General features: G+C 51.4%; 6 non-coding genes across 6 annotated transcripts; all 6 read right to left on the bottom strand.

Moving 5' to 3' along the window:
- Positions 1-817: 817 nt before the first annotated feature.
- Trnal-uaa lies at positions 818-901 on the bottom strand. The gene has a single exon. It is a non-coding gene; the product is annotated as a tRNA-Leu (tRNA).
- A 3229-nt stretch (positions 902-4130) lies between these two features.
- Trnal-uaa lies at positions 4131-4214 on the bottom strand. The gene has a single exon. It is a non-coding gene; the product is annotated as a tRNA-Leu (tRNA).
- A 1574-nt stretch (positions 4215-5788) lies between these two features.
- On the bottom strand, positions 5789-5872 carry Trnal-uaa. The gene has a single exon. It is a non-coding gene; the product is annotated as a tRNA-Leu (tRNA).
- Positions 5873-7446: 1574 nt separating this feature from the next.
- Positions 7447-7531, bottom strand: Trnal-uaa. The gene has a single exon. It is a non-coding gene; the product is annotated as a tRNA-Leu (tRNA).
- Positions 7532-9110: 1579 nt separating this feature from the next.
- Trnal-uaa lies at positions 9111-9194 on the bottom strand. The gene has a single exon. It is a non-coding gene; the product is annotated as a tRNA-Leu (tRNA).
- A 1577-nt stretch (positions 9195-10771) lies between these two features.
- Trnal-uaa lies at positions 10772-10856 on the bottom strand. Its single transcript has one exon. It is a non-coding gene; the product is annotated as a tRNA-Leu (tRNA).
- Positions 10857-13885: the final 3029 nt, after the last annotated feature.

Raw genomic sequence — 13885 nt, 5'->3', positions numbered from 1 at the left:
GCAACGGAAGTTGTCTCCTTTACGCAGGAGAGTGTTTTCAACGGTACAAATGGTTTCCCTTCTCCCTTCGTAGGCTAGTGCGGATTACGATTCACAGCATCGTGTGTCTCCATGTGTCGACTTGTCTCGACTTTGCTCGGCTGACGCGAAAGCTGACGCTTGCAAATGGGCGTATATGTAGAGGACAGGCGCTAGAAACGACTGGGAGAGTCCACATCGACAAACACACAACGGACCCTTTCATTTGACTGTGGCCGCACGTTCGCGCCTTTGCGTACCGAGAGCAAGAGGGGGGGTCAGCGAGCTGGACCGTACCATTACCGCACAGCAGCACCAAAAACTAAGGAAAAAGGCAAAACTGAAGAAACCAACACACGCGGACTTCCTAGTTCGTCACCCAGCCGAGCACTAACCATGGCCAACGCTGCCTAATTTCGGTAATCGGACATGAACCCGTGTCGTTGGCACGGCATACAAGTTGGCGAGAATGTTGGCAGACGTGCGGACGTCTTAGTCCGTGTACAGATCACTTGGGATTTGCCTGACAGTCTCTCGCGTTGCCTTTTAGGGAAGGAAAATGGAATAGCCCCTGAGCCACAACACAACGACCACGGAAACGTCCGTGAGAAGAGCTAAAACCCGGCACGAGGAAACTATGTTCCGCTATTTGTTTTCGGCCGCTCGGGCTATCGGACGTGCGACGCCCGCACTGCTGTCACTGTCGTCTCTAGTAAAATCTCCACGGCGTGTTTCTGCGTAATTTACTTGTTCTATAAGATCAAGGGAGTACGTTAGTTTCAGAATGTTTAAAAAGCATTGTCAGATGTGGGGTTCGAACCCACGCTCCCTTACGGGAAGCAGAGCTTAAATCTGGCGCCTTAGACCGCTCGGCCAATCTGACGCGCAAGACAAGCGCTCCAGTGACTTCCATCTCTAGCAAGACCTCAGGAACCTCACTCCGAAATCTGTTTCTTTTTTCGGTAGGATGGAATTATGTCAGTTTCAGAATATGTGAGACGCAATGTCAGATGTGGCGTACTAAACGCACCCTCGCTTTCGGGAAACAATGTGGCGCGTTGGACCGCTTTCTTCCGTCGCTTCCAGTTTGAACTGTGACTAGCAAAACTGTATTTAGTAATAGGAACATTTTCACATTGATGCAAAGAAAACTAGATATTAACGAACGGCGAATGAGACCGTTTCCTAGCAACAGCCACGCTGTGCATTACGCACTCGTGGGAAGCCAATGAAATATTTCATGTGAGGCTCTAACTGTCGGCCTTCACTTTCCAATACTTAGGCACTGCCCCGGTGGTACCGACGCATACATACTGAAACGTCTTTGGATCGTCAGTGAGTACTTCATATTAGAAATTTCGTGTTCGCCCTGATGTGCATTAAAGGGCCAATTTATCAGAGAAAGTCAGTTCTGCGCCTAGTTACAGTATGTCACCCTAGCAGCGCCAGGAAATCGGGTTCAGTGGTGCTCGCGTTGCACTCGGGCGTTGAGCGCCTGCAGCGCTATCGCCTTCGGCCTCTGGCGCCAGGAGGGAAGGCGACACATGATGGCGCAAGCAGCGCGTAGCAGAAGGCGGTGGTGGTGTGTCGGTCAGCATGGTTGCTTCCCAAGTAGCTGCTCCGGGTTCGAAGGCCGGACATCGCACGGAAGTTGTCTCCTTTACGCAGGAGAGTGTTTTCAACGGTACAAATGGTTTCCCTTCTCCCTTCGTAGGCTAGTGCGGATTACGATTCACAGCATCGTGTGTCTCCATGTGTCGACTTGTCTCGACTTTGCTCGGCTGACGCGAAAGCTGACGCTTGCAAATGGGCGTATATGTAGAGGACAGGGCGCTAGAAACGACTGGGAGAGTCCACATCGACAAACACACAACGGACCCTTTCATTTGACTGTGCCGCACGTTCGCGCCTTTGCGTACCGAGAGCAAGAGGGGGGGTCAGCGAGCTGGACCGTACCATTACCGCACAGCAGCACCAAAAACTAAGGAAAAAGGCAAAACTGAAGAAACCAACACACGCGGACTTCCTAGTTCGTCACCCAGCCGAGCACTAACCATGGCCAACGCTGCCTAATTTCGGTAATCGGACATGAACCCGTGTCGTTGGCACGGCATACAAGTTGGCGAGAATGTTGGCAGACGTGCGGACGTCTTAGTCCGTGTACAGATCACTTGGGATTTGCCTGACAGTCTCTCGCGTTGCCTTTTAGGGAAGGAAAATGGAATAGCCCTGAGCCACAACACAACGACCACGGAAACGTCCGTGAGAAGAGCTAAAACCCGGCACGAGGAAACTATGTTCCGCTATTTGTTTTCGGCCGCTCGGGCTATCGGACGTGCGACGCCCGCACTGCTGTCACTGTCGTCTCTAGTAAAATCTCCACGGCGTGTTTCTGCGTAATTTACTTGTTCTATAAGATCAAGGGAGTACGTTAGTTTCAGAATGTTTAAAAAGCATTGTCAAATGGGGGTTCGAACCCACGCTCCCTTACGGGAAGCAGAGCTTAAATCTGGCGCCTTAGACCGCTCGGCCAATCTGACGCGCAAGACAAGCGCTCCAGTGACTTCCATCTCTAGCAAGACCTCAGGAACCTCACTCCGAAATCTGTTTCTTTTTTCGGTAGGATGGAATTATGTCAGTTTCAGAATATGTGAGACGCAATGTCAGATGTGGCGTACTAAACGCACCCTCGCTTTCGGGAAACAATGTGGCGCGTTGGACCGCTTTCTTCCGTCGCTTCCAGTTTGAACTGTGACTAGCAAAACTGTATTTAGTAATAGGAACATTTTCACATTGATGCAAAGAAAACTAGATATTAACGAACGGCGAATGAGACCGTTTCCTAGCAACAGCCACGCTGTGCATTACGCACTCGTGGGAAGCCAATGAAATATTTCATGTGAGGCTCTAACTGTCGGCCTTCACTTTCCAATACTTAGGCACTGCCCCGGTGGTACCGACGCATACATACTGAAACGTCTTTGGATCGTCAGTGAGTACTTCATATTAGAAATTTCGTGTTCGCCCTGATGTGCATTAAAGGGCCAATTTATCAGAGAAAGTCAGTTCTGCGCCTAGTTACAGTATGTCACCCTAGCAGCGCCAGGAAATCGGGTTCAGTGGTGCTCGCGTTGCACTCGGCGTTGAGCGCCTGCAGCGCTATCGCCTTCGGCCTCTGGCGCCAGGAGGGAAGGCGACACATGATGGCGCAAGCAGCGCGTAGCAGAAGGCGGTGGTGGTGTGTCGGTCAGCATGGTTGCTTCCCAAGTAGCTGCTCCGGGTTCGAAGGCCGGACATCGCACGGAAGTTGTCTCCTTTACGCAGGAGAGTGTTTTCAACGGTACAAATGGTTTCCCTTCTCCCTTCGTACGCTAGTGCGGATTACGATTCACAGCATCGTGTGTCTCCATGTGTCGACTTGTCTCGACTTTGCTCGGCTGACGCGAAAGCTGACGCTTGCAAATGGGCGTATATGTAGAGGACAGGCGCTAGAAACGACTGGGAGAGTCCACATCGACAAACACACAACGGACCCTTTCATTTGACTGTGGCCGCACGTTCGCGCCTTTGCGTACCGAGAGCAAGAGGGGGGTCAGCGAGCTGGACCGTACCATTACCGCACAGCAGCACCAAAAACTAAGGAAAAAGGCAAACTGAAGAAACCAACACACGCGGACTTCCTAGTTCGTCACCCAGCCGAGCACTAACCATGGCCAACGCTGCCTAATTTCGGTAATCGGACATGAACCCGTGTCGTTGGCACGGCATACAAGTTGGCGAGAATGTTGGCAGACGTGCGGACGTCTTAGTCCGTGTACAGATCACTTGGGATTTGCCTGACAGTCTCTCGCGTTGCCTTTTAGGGAAGGAAAATGGAATAGCCCTGAGCCACAACACAACGACCACGGAAACGTCCGTGAGAAGAGCTAAAACCCGGCACGAGGAAACTATGTTCCGCTATTTGTTTTCGGCCCGCTCGGGCTATCGGACGTGCGACGCCCGCACTGCTGTCACTGTCGTCTCTAGTAAAATCTCCACGGCGTGTTTCTGCGTAATTTACTTGTTCTATAAGATCAAGGGAGTACGTTAGTTTCAGAATGTTTAAAAAGCATTGTCAGATGTGGGGTTCGAACCCACGCTCCCTTACGGGAAGCAGAGCTTAAATCTGGCGCCTTAGACCGCTCGGCCAATCTGACGCGCAAGACAAGCGCTCCAGTGACTTCCATCTCTAGCAAGACCTCAGGAACCTCACTCCGAAATCTGTTTCTTTTTTCGGTAGGATGGAATTATGTCAGTTTCAGAATATGTGAGACGCAATGTCAGATGTGGCGTACTAAACGCACCCTCGCTTTCGGGAAACAATGTGGCGCGTTGGACCGCTTTCTTCCGTCGCTTCCAGTTTGAACTGTGACTAGCAAAACTGTATTTAGTAATAGGAACATTTTCACATTGATGCAAAGAAAACTAGATATTAACGAACGGCGAATGAGACCGTTTCCTAGCAACAGCCACGCTGTGCATTACGCACTCGTGGGAAGCCAATGAAATATTTCATGTGAGGCTCTAACTGTCGGCCTTCACTTTCCAATACTTAGGCACTGCCCCGGTGGTACCGACGCATACATACTGAAACGTCTTTGGATCGTCAGTGAGTACTTCATATTAGAAATTTCGTGTTCGCCCTGATGTGCATTAAAGGGCCAATTTATCAGAGAAAGTCAGTTCTGCGCCTAGTTACAGTATGTCACCCTAGCAGCGCCAGGAAATCGGGTTCAGTGGTGCTCGCGTTGCACTCGGCGTTGAGCGCCTGCAGCGCTATCGCCTTCGGCCTCTGGCGCCAGGAGGGAAGGCGACACATGATGGCGCAAGCAGCGCGTAGCAGAAGGCGGTGGTGGTGTGTCGGTCAGCATGGTTGCTTCCAAGTAGCTGCTCCGGGTTCGAAGGCCGGACATCGCACGGAAGTTGTCTCCTTTACGCAGGAGAGTGTTTTCAACGGTACAAATGGTTTCCCTTCTCCCTTCGTAGGCTAGTGCGGATTACGATTCACAGCATCGTGTGTCTCCATGTGTCGACTTGTCTCGACTTTGCTCGGCTGACGCGAAAGCTGACGCTTGCAAATGGGCGTATATGTAGAGGACAGGCGCTAGAAACGACTGGGAGAGTCCACATCGACAAACACACAACGGACCCTTTCATTTGACTGTGGCCGCACGTTCGCGCCTTTGCGTACCGAGAGCAAGAGGGGGGGGTCAGCGAGCTGGACCGTACCATTACCGCACAGCAGCACCAAAAACTAAGGAAAAAGGCAAAACTGAAGAAACCAACACACGCGGACTTCCTAGTTCGTCACCCAGCCGAGCACTAACCATGGCCAACGCTGCCCTAATTTCGGTAATCGGACATGAACCCGTGTCGTTGGCACGGCATACAAGTTGGCGAGAATGTTGGCAGACGTGCGGACGTCTTAGTCCGTGTACAGATCACTTGGGATTTGCCTGACAGTCTCTCGCGTTGCCTTTTAGGGAAGGAAAATGGAATAGCCCTGAGCCACAACACAACGACCACGGAAACGTCCGTGAGAAGAGCTAAAACCCGGCACGAGGAAACTATGTTCCGCTATTTGTTTTCGGCCGCTCGGGCTATCGGACGTGCGACGCCCGCACTGCTGTCACTGTCGTCTCTAGTAAAATCTCCACGGCGTGTTTCTGCGTAATTTACTTGTTCTATAAGATCAAGGGAGTACGTTAGTTTCAGAATGTTTAAAAAGCATTGTCAGATGTGGGGTTCGAACCCACGCTCCCTTACGGGAAGCAGAGCTTAAATCTGGCGCCTTAGACCGCTCGGCCAATCTGACGCGCAAGACAAGCGCTCCAGTGACTTCCATCTCTAGCAAGACCTCAGGAACCTCACTCCGAAATCTGTTTCTTTTTTCGGTAGGATGGAATTATGTCAGTTTCAGAATATGTGAGACGCAATGTCAGATGTGGCGTACTAAACGCACCCTCGCTTTCGGGAAACAATGTGGCGCGTTGGACCGCTTTCTTCCGTCGCTTCCAGTTTGAACTGTGACTAGCAAAACTGTATTTAGTAATAGGAACATTTTCACATTGATGCAAAGAAAACTAGATATTAACGAACGGCGAATGAGACCGTTTCCTAGCAACAGCCACGCTGTGCATTACGCACTCGTGGGAAGCCAATGAAATATTTCATGTGAGGCTCTAACTGTCGGCCTTCACTTTCCAATACTTAGGCACTGCCCCGGTGGTACCGACGCATACATACTGAAACGTCTTTGGATCGTCAGTGAGTACTTCATATTAGAAATTTCGTGTTCGCCCTGATGTGCATTAAAGGGCCAATTTATCAGAGAAAGTCAGTTCTGCGCCTAGTTACAGTATGTCACCCCTAGCAGCGCCAGGAAATCGGGTTCAGTGGTGCTCGCGTTGCACTCGGCGTTGAGCGCCTGCAGCGCTATCGCCTTCGGCCTCTGGCGCCAGGAGGGAAGGCGACACATGATGGCGCAAGCAGCGCGTAGCAGAAGGCGGTGGTGGTGTGTCGGTCAGCATGGTTGCTTCCCAAGTAGCTGCTCCGGGTTCGAAGGCCGGACATCGCACGGAAGTTGTCTCCTTTACGCAGGAGAGTGTTTTCAACGGTACAAATGGTTTCCCTTCTCCCTTCGTAGGCTAGTGCGGATTACGATTCACAGCATCGTGTGTCTCCATGTGTCGACTTGTCTCGACTTTGCTCGGCTGACGCGAAAGCTGACGCTTGCAAATGGGCGTATATGTAGAGGACAGGCGCTAGAAACGACTGGGAGAGTCCACATCGACAAACACACAACGGACCCTTTCATTTGACTGTGGCCCGCACGTTCGCGCCTTTGCGTACCGAGAGCAAGAGGGGGGTCAGCGAGCTGGACCGTACCATTACCGCACAGCAGCACCAAAAACTAAGGAAAAAGGCAAAACTGAAGAAACCAACACACGCGGACTTCCTAGTTCGTCACCCAGCCGAGCACTAACCATGGCCAACGCTGCCTAATTTCGGTAATCGGACATGAACCCGTGTCGTTGGCACGGCATACAAGTTGGCGAGAATGTTGGCAGACGTGCGGACGTCTTAGTCCGTGTACAGATCACTTGGGATTTGCCTGACAGTCTCTCGCGTTGCCTTTTAGGGAAGGAAAATGGAATAGCCCTGAGCCACAACACAACGACCACGGAAACGTCCGTGAGAAGAGCTAAAACCCGGCACGAGGAAACTATGTTCCGCTATTTGTTTTCGGCCGCTCGGGCTATCGGACGTGCGACGCCCGCACTGCTGTCACTGTCGTCTCTAGTAAAATCTCCACGGCGTGTTTCTGCGTAATTTACTTGTTCTATAAGATCAAGGGAGTACGTTAGTTTCAGAATGTTTAAAAAGCATTGTCAGATGTGGGGTTCGAACCCACGCTCCCTTACGGGAAGCAGAGCTTAAATCTGGCGCCTTAGACCGCTCGGCCAATCCTGACGCGCAAGACAAGCGCTCCAGTGACTTCCATCTCTAGCAAGACCTCAGGAACCTCACTCCGAAATCTGTTTCTTTTTTCGGTAGGATGGAATTATGTCAGTTTCAGAATATGTGAGACGCAATGTCAGATGTGGCGTACTAAACGCACCCTCGCTTTCGGGAAACAATGTGGCGCGTTGGACCGCTTTCTTCCGTCGCTTCCAGTTTGAACTGTGACTAGCAAAACTGTATTTAGTAATAGGAACATTTTCACATTGATGCAAAGAAAACTAGATATTAACGAACGGCGAATGAGACCGTTTCCTAGCAACAGCCACGCTGTGCATTACGCACTCGTGGGAAGCCAATGAAATATTTCATGTGAGGCTCTAACTGTCGGCCTTCACTTTCCAATACTTAGGCACTGCCCCGGTGGTACCGACGCATACATACTGAAACGTCTTTGGATCGTCAGTGAGTACTTCATATTAGAAATTTCGTGTTCGCCCTGATGTGCATTAAAGGGCCAATTTATCAGAGAAAGTCAGTTCTGCGCCTAGTTACAGTATGTCACCCTAGCAGCGCCAGGAAATCGGGTTCAGTGGGTGCTCGCGTTGCACTCGGCGTTGAGCGCCTGCAGCGCTATCGCCTTCGGCCTCTGGCGCCAGGAGGGGAAGGCGACACATGATGGCGCAAGCAGCGCGTAGCAGAAGGCGGTGGTGGTGTGTCGGTCAGCATGGTTGCTTCCCAAGTAGCTGCTCCGGGTTCGAAGGCCGGACATCGCACGGAAGTTGTCTCCTTTACGCAGGAGAGTGTTTTCAACGGTACAAATGGGTTTCCCCTTCTCCCTTCGTACGCTAGTGCGGATTACGATTCACAGCATCGTGTGTCTCCATGTGTCGACTTGTCTCGACTTTGCTCGGCTGACGCGAAAGCTGACGCTTGCAAATGGGCGTATATGTAGAGGACAGGCGCTAGAAACGACTGGGAGAGTCCACATCGACAAACACACAACGGACCCTTTCATTTGACTGTGGCCGCACGTTCGCGCCTTTGCGTACCGAGAGCAAGAGGGGGGGTCAGCGAGCTGGACCGTACCATTACCGCACAGCAGCACCAAAAACTAAGGAAAAAGGCAAAACTGAAGAAACCAACACACGCGGACTTCCTAGTTCGTCACCCAGCCGAGCACTAACCATGGCCAACGCTGCCTAATTTCGGTAATCGGACATGAACCCGTGTCGTTGGCACGGCATACAAGTTGGCGAGAATGTTGGCAGACGTGCGGACGTCTTAGTCCGTGTACAGATCACTTGGGATTTGCCTGACAGTCTCTCGCGTTGCCTTTTAGGGAAGGAAAATGGAATAGCCCTGAGCCACAACACAACGACCACGGGAAACGTCCGTGAGAAGAGCTAAAACCCGGCACGAGGAAACTATGTTCCGCTATTTGTTTTCGGCCGCTCGGGCTATCGACGTGCGACGCCCGCACTGCTGTCACTGTCGTCTCTAGTAAAATCTCCACGGCGTGTTTCTGCGTAATTTACTTGTTCTATAAGATCAAGGGAGTACGTTAGTTTCCAGAATGTTTAAAAAAGCATTGTCAGATGTGGGGTTCGAACCCACGCTCCCTTACGGGAAGCAGAGCTTAAATCTGGCGCCTTAGACCGCTCGGCCAATCTGACGCGCAAGACAAGCGCTCCAGTGACTTCCATCTCTAGCAAGACCTCAGGAACCTCACTCCGAAATCTGTTTCTTTTTTCGGTAGGATGGAATTATGTCAGTTTCAGAATATGTGAGACGCAATGTCAGATGTGGCGTACTAAACGCACCCTCGCTTTCGGGAAACAATGTGGCGCGTTGGACCGCTTTCTTCCGTCGCTTCCAGTTTGAACTGTGACTAGCAAAACTGTATTTAGTAATAGGAACATTTTCACATTGATGCAAAGAAAACTAGATATTAACGAACGGCGAATGAGACCGTTTCCTAGCAACAGCCACGCTGTGCATTACGCACTCGTGGGAAGCCAATGAAATATTTCAATGTGAGGGCCTCTAACTGTCGGCCTTCACTTTCCAATACTTAGGCACTGCCCCGGTGGTACCGACGCATACATACTGAAACGTCTTTGGATCGTCAGTGAGTACTTCATATTAGAAATTTCGTGTTCGCCCTGATGTGCATTAAAGGGCCAATTTATCAGAGAAAGTCAGTTCTGCGCCTAGTTACAGTATGTCACCCTAGCAGCGCCAGGAAATCGGGTTCAGTGGTGCTCGCGTTGCACTCGGCGTTGAGCGCCTGCAGCGCTATCGCCTTCGGCCTCTGGCGCCAGGAGGGAAGGCGACACATGATGGCGCAAGCAGCGCGTAGCAGAAGGCGGTGGTGGTGTGTCGGTCAGCATGGTTGCTTCCCAAGTAGCTGCTCCGGGTTCGAAGGCCGGACATCGCACGGAAGTTGTCTCCTTTACGCAGGAGAGTGTTTTCAACGGTACAAATGGTTTCCCTTCTCCCTTCGTACGCTAGTGCGGATTACGATTCACAGCATCGTGTGTCTCCATGTGTCGACTTGTCTCGACTTTGCTCGGCTGACGCGAAAGCTGACGCTTGCAAATGGGCGTATATGTAGAGGACAGGCGCTAGAAACGACTGGGAGAGTCCACATCGACAAACACACAACGGACCCTTTCATTTGACTGTGGCCGCACGTTCGCGCCTTTGCGTACCGAGAGCAAGAGGGGGGTCAGCGAGCTGGACCGTACCATTACCGCACAGCAGCACCAAAAAACTAAGGAAAAAGGCAAAACTGAAGAAACCAACACACGCGGACTTCTAGTTCGTCACCCAGCCGAGCACTAACCATGGCCAACGCTGCCTAATTTCGGTAATCGGACATGAACCCGTGTCGTTGGCACGGCATACAAGTTGGCGAGAATGTTGGCAGACGTGCGGACGTCTTAGTCCGTGTACAGATCACTTGGGATTTGCCTGACAGTCTCTCGCGTTGCCTTTTAGGGAAGGAAAATGGAATAGCCCTGAGCCACAACACAACACCACGGAAACGTCCGTGAGAAGAGCTAAAACCCGGCACGAGGAAACTATGTTCCGCTATTTGTTTTCGGGCCGCTCGGGCTATCGGACGTGCGACGCCCGCACTGCTGTCACTGTCGTCTCTAGTAAAAATCTCCACGGCGTGTTTCTGCGTAATTTACTTGTTCTATAAGATCAAGGGGAGTACGTTAGTTTCAGAATGTTTAAATAGCATTGTCAGATGTGGGGTTCGAACCCACGCTCCCTTACGGGGAAGCAGAGCTTAAATCTGGCGCCTTAGACCGCTCGGCCAATCTGACGCGCAAGACAAGCGCTCCAGTGACTTCCATCTCTAGCAAGACCTCAGGAACCTCACTCCGAAATCTGTTTCTTTTTTCGGTAGGATGGAATTATGTCAGTTTCAGAATATGTGAGACGCAATGTCAGATGTGGCGTACTAAACGCACCCTCGCTTTCGGGAAACAATGTGGCGCGTTGGACCGCTTTCTTCCGTCGCTTCCAGTTTGAACTGTGACTAGCAAAACTGTATTTAGTAATAGGAACATTTTCACATTGATGCAAAGAAAACTAGATATTAACGAACGGCGAATGAGACCGTTTCCTAGCAACAGCCACGCTGTGCATTACGCACTCGTGGGAAGCCAATGAAATATTTCATGTGAGGCTCTAACTGTCGGCCTTCACTTTCCAATACTTAGGCACTGCCCCGGTGGTACCGACGCATACATACTGAAACGTCTTTGGATCGTCAGTGAGTACTTCATATTAGAAATTTCGTGTTCGCCCTGATGTGCATTAAAGGGCCAATTTATCAGAGAAAGTCAGTTCTGCGCCTAGTTACAGTATGTCACCCTAGCAGCGCCAGGAAATCGGGTTCAGTGGTGCTCGCGTTGCACTCCGGCGTTGAGCGCCTGCAGCGCTATCGCCTTCGGCCTCTGGCGCCAGGAGGGAAGGCGACACATGATGGCGCAAGCAGCGCGTAGCAGAAGGCGGTGGTGGTGTGTCGGTCAGCATGGTTGCTTCCCAAGTAGCTGCTCCGGGTTCGAAGGCCGGACATCGCACGGAAGTTGTCTCCTTTACGCAGGAGAGTGTTTTCAACGGTACAAATGGTTTCCCTTCTCCCTTCGTAGGCTAGTGCGGATTACGATTCACAGCATCGTGTGTCTCCATGTGTCGACTTGTCTCGACTTTGCTCGGCTGACGCGAAAGCTGACGCTTGCAAATGGGCGTATATGTAGAGGACAGGCGCTAGAAACGACTGGGAGAGTCCACATCGACAAACACACAACGGACCCTTTCATTTGACTGTGGCCGCACGTTCGCGCCTTTGCGTACCGAGAGCAAGAGGGGGGTCAGCGAGCTGGACCGTACCATTACCGCACAGCAGCACCAAAAACTAAGGAAAAAGGCAAAACTGAAGAAACCAACACACGGCGGACTTCCTAGTTCGTCACCCAGCCGAGCACTAACCATGGCCAACGCTGCCTAATTTCGGTAATCGGACATGAACCCGTGTCGTTGGCACGGCATACAAGTTAGGCGAGAATGTTGGCAGACGTGCGGACGTCTTAGTCCGTGTACAGATCACTTGGGATTTGCCTGACAAGTCTCTCGCGTTGCCTTTTAGGGAAGGAAAATGGAATAGCCCTGAGCCACAACACAACGACCACGGAAACGTCCGTGAGAAGAGCTAAAACCCGGCACGAGGAAACTATGTTCCGCTATTTGTTTTCGGCCGCTCGGGCTATCGGACGTGCGACGCCCGCACTGCTGTCACTGTCGTCTCTAGTAAAATCTCCACGGCGTGTTTCTGCGTAATTTACTTGTTCTATAAGATCAAGGGAGTACGTTAGTTTCAGAATGTTTAAATAGCATTGTCAGATGTGGGGTTCGAACCCACGCTCCCTTACGGGAAGCAGAGCTTAAATCTGGCGCCTTAGACCGCTCGCCAATCTGACGCGCAAGACAAGCGCTCCAGTGACTTCCATCTCTAGCAAGACCTCAGGAACCTCACTCCGAAATCTGTTTCTTTTTTCGGTAGGATGGAATTATGTCAGTTTCAGAATATGTGAGACGCAATGTCAGATGTGGCGTACTAAACGCACCCTCGCTTTCGGGAAACAATGTGGCGCGTTGGACCTTTCTTCCGTCGCTTCCAGTTTGAACTGTGACTAGCAAAACTGTATTTAGTAATAGGAACATTTTCACATTGATGCAAAGAAAACTAGATATTAACGAACGGCGAATGAGACCGTTTCCTAGCAACAGCCACGCTGTGCATTACGCACTCGTGGGAAGCCAATGAAATATTTCATGTGAGGCTCTAACTGTCGGCCTTCACTTTCCAATACTTAGGCACTGCCCCGGTGGTACCGACGCATACATACTGAAACGTCTTTGGATCGTCAGTGAGTACTTCATATTAGAAATTTCGTGTTCGCCCTGATGTGCATTAAAGGGCCAATTTATCAGAGAAAGTCAGTTCTGCGCCTAGTTACAGTATGTCACCCTAGCAGCGCCAGGAAATCGGGTTCAGTGGTGCTCGCGTTGCACTCGGCGTTGAGCGCCTGCAGCGCTATCGCCTTCGGCCTCTGGCGCCAGGAGGGAAGGCGACACATGATGGCGCAAGCAGCGCGTAGCAGAAGGCGGTGGTGGTGTGTCGGTCAGCATGGTTGCTTCCCAAGTAGCTGCTCCGGGTTCGAAGGCCGGACATCGCACGGAAGTTGTCTCCTTTACGCAGGAGAGTGTTTTCAACGGTACAAATGGTTTCCCTTCTCCCTTCGTAGGCTAGTGCGGATTACGATTCACAGCATCGTGTGTCTCCATGTGTCGACTTGTCTCGACTTTGCTCGGCTGACGCGAAAGCTGACGCTTGCAAATGGGCGTATATGTAGAGGACAGGCGCTAGAAACGACTGGGAGAGTCCACATCGACAAACACACAACGGACCCTTTCATTTGACTGTGGCCGCACGTTCGCGCCTTTGCGTACCGAGAGCAAGAGGGGGGTCAGCGAGCTGGACCGTACCATTACCGCACAGCAGCACCAAAAACTAAGGAAAAAGGCAAAACTGAAGAAACCAACACACGCGGACTTCCTAGTTCGTCACCCAGCCGAGCACTAACCATGGCCAACGCTGCCTAATTTCGGTAATCGGACATGAACCCGTGTCGTTGGCACGGCATACAAGTTGGCGAGAATGTTGGCAGACGTGCGGACGTCTTAGTCCGTGTACAGATCACTTGGGATTTGCCTGACAGTCTCTCGCGTTGCCTTTTAGGGAAGGAAAATGGAATAGCCCTGAGCCACAACACAACGACCACGGAAA

This window comes from Schistocerca piceifrons, unplaced genomic scaffold (genome assembly GCF_021461385.2).
Source record: "Schistocerca piceifrons isolate TAMUIC-IGC-003096 unplaced genomic scaffold, iqSchPice1.1 HiC_scaffold_1235, whole genome shotgun sequence".
Lineage (NCBI taxonomy): Eukaryota > Metazoa > Arthropoda > Insecta > Orthoptera > Acrididae > Schistocerca > Schistocerca piceifrons.
This window is presented reverse-complemented; position numbering and strand designations above follow the sequence as displayed.